A 3334-nucleotide genomic window follows, 5' to 3' on the forward strand; every position below is an offset into this window, starting at 1 on the left:
ATATATATATATATATATATATATATATATATATATATATATATATAGTATCGAAAAAGTCATCTAGCTATAAAAAAGATCTCAACTCTCTTAAAGAGACACCTTGAATTTACATAGTTTCGTATGAATGTATTATGAGATACGCTTATATTTTACCAAAGAGTTTTTGTTTATTAAGTTTGTTAAACTTTTGTTCATTCAGTTTGATTAAATTTGTATTATTTATTTTAGGCGTAAGTAAGTATTGCCAGTGATTTCGCGAATATTTCCGACCATAATATTTCAGTAAATTATATATTATTTATTAAAAAATTATCTATGCTTAGATATTATTCACATCTTATTGAGAACTACTTCAAATATATTTTAATATCTATTATAAATTTTATTTTCAACATGAACTCCTGCATGTAGATAACCATGATACACTCGTGCTTTGAAGGTAATCGCATTTTTTACAGCTGTCCGAGGATTCGCAGAAATCATATTCTTAATCAAGATTTAATAGAAAATTTGATTTAAGAGAAAACTTTAAACATTCGGAAATAGTATTTATTGTACACTCAAATAATTTTAATTTTAAGTATTATTTGCTTTAGTAAACAAGTATATGTATTTCTAATATGTATATAATTATAAAGCATAATATATTATATACTTTATAAATTATAATAATATTTAAAACATATTATTATATTTATTTTTAAAATTGAATTTTACAGAGTATATATTAAGATTTAATGTATGCTATTACATTATCTTTAATATTTGAAAACGTTTATAGCAATATTGTTTGTAAAAATTTATTAAAATATATCTGATTCTGTTGTGTTTATTTTTGCTAGTTATTATTTAATTTTTATGCGATATATTGTGTAATGATATCGCAAAAATTTCACTGTTCCCAATATTCGATATTATTTTCTAGGTCTCGTTACGTAGATATTTAGTCATTCAAAATCGCGCGTGTACATATGTACAAATAAATATAAACTTCATGATTAACGAGCATGATTTACTATCAATATCAATTGTAAAATTTGACATTCACATTTTTGTATAATTATAATTTATATAAGTTATCAGATATTTATAAATGTAACTTTCGTAACACATACCCGGGAAAAAATGTTTATATACAATTTTATCTAATTATATAATATTATATATAATCATATATAATCATATATAATAAGATCTATTTATGTATTCATTTATATGCAATTATATCAAAATATTTATAACTCCATATCAAATTATGCAACATTATATTACAATTCTTTTCTGAGTAAATAATTACATATAATTATATCAAGATATGCATAACTCCACATTGAATTATACAATATTATATTAAAACTTTTTCTTGAGTAAATAATTAGATATAATTATATCAAAATATTTATAACTCCATATCAAATTATGTAAAGTTATATTAAAAGTTTTTTTCGTGTAAATAATTATATGTAATTATATCAAAATATTTATAACTCCATATCAAATTATGCAAAGTTATATTAGAATTTTTTTTCCAGTTGAGATACATCAAATTATATACAAACTTATATATAATTGCGCCAAATTAGATATAATGATATATATATATATATATATATCTGTATTTTAATGGTTGATTGAAATAATAAATAATAAATTCACGTAAAAAATTTGTAGTGTAGAACAATGTAATTTTATTTTCATATGTATGCGTGCGTACACATATATTTTATTGTTCACATAATAGAATTTATTAAATTTGGTGTGTTACAAATATAATCACCTACTTTTACAACTTTATTAATGGTTTTAATGTCCATTAATTTTAATATGAGATATTGATCATCTATTTCTACAGGCAATATATACTTTACTTGCTTCCGTAATTCTTCATGATAGAATATTTTAGTATGAATAATTTTAAATTTCCGCAAAACAATGTACATAATATTATTAGCTTTTATAAAAAATCTTATCATGCCATATATTGTAGAATCAAAAGAATTGTTTGTTATTTGTACTGTATAACTATTAGTTTTATTGTGTCTAGAATAAATTTCAGAAGTAAATGTCTCATTTTTTATGTTTGCTCTGCCATAAATAAGAAAATCCCCAGCCAATACTTGACTTAAGAAGTTTTTATCTTGCTCTGTCAATAGCAAATCTGAAATATTTTTATCTAAACACTCAACGAATTTTTTTTCTTTATGAAGAATAATTTTATTCTTTAAAATAGTCACGCCGTAAAGTATAGATAAATTATTAATAATTTCTTGACCTATATTCTTTGATGCGTGTGATAAACTCGCTATTATTCCATTATAATTTTCAAATGGAAATGCTGAAGTAGCCCATAAAGGACCCCAACGTTTAACGCAAATACCAAGATGCAATAACTGATGCACATTATATGTAAGTTGTCTATCATTATAAAGATCTGAAATTTGCTTCACAAACATTTTTAACATAAATTCTGCATCTTCAATATCAAGTAACGTTATATCGCGCTTTAGTAAAATAAATATAGACATAACAAGCAAAAGCCAATGTTGAAAATATTGTGTAGGCAAATAATTCTTTAAGGTAGGAACGGAATAATATAGAAGCCAATTGTAATATTCTGAAGCTTTATAAAAGTGTATTAAATTAAGACTTCTTGGTAATCGATTAAATGTATCTGGAGGTTTAATTTGTAGTAAATAATTATTCATTTCATTTAAATATTTTTTTATACTCCAAGGCCCATCTTTTTGCAACCATGTATTTAAAAACTGTTTTACAGTTCCAAGTAACACAGAATGCATATGTTCTGGAATTACACAAGTTCCAAGATTTAGAAACGGAAGTACAGAAATAATAGTTGGTCCTTTTACACCTTTAGCATTGGCAACATTTTCTCTAAATGCTATTTGGCTTTGTTTAATCATTCTTTCATTAGTTCTCAATGTACAGCCATTTTCTACAAAAGGATAGATACGAATAGTTTTTTTGCCTTCAATTCTCAAACATTCTTGTGTTTTAATTTCACAGATATTACAACCGTACTGCCCATTAAAATTATATGTATTTAGTATTTGTGCTCTTGCAGGCGCATCAGCTATTATTAATGGTACAACAATTTTTGTATTATAAGCCAATTTTGTTTGAGGATGAAGCCAATTTATTCCATCTTCAAAACATTTACGTAATTTTAAACAAAAAGGTTGTAAAAAAGTATTCATTACTGGTTTTTGATTATCGTACCATAATCCACCTATAATAATGAATTGTTCTCTCAGATGTTGAGGTAATTCCATTATTTGAAACATTAGAGGCCAACAATTACTTTTTGAACTTT

The sequence above is a fragment of the Temnothorax curvispinosus genome, unplaced genomic scaffold (assembly GCF_003070985.1).
Source record: "Temnothorax curvispinosus isolate PA1 unplaced genomic scaffold, ASM307098v1 QBEX01015953.1, whole genome shotgun sequence".
Taxonomy (NCBI): Eukaryota; Metazoa; Arthropoda; class Insecta; order Hymenoptera; family Formicidae; genus Temnothorax; species Temnothorax curvispinosus.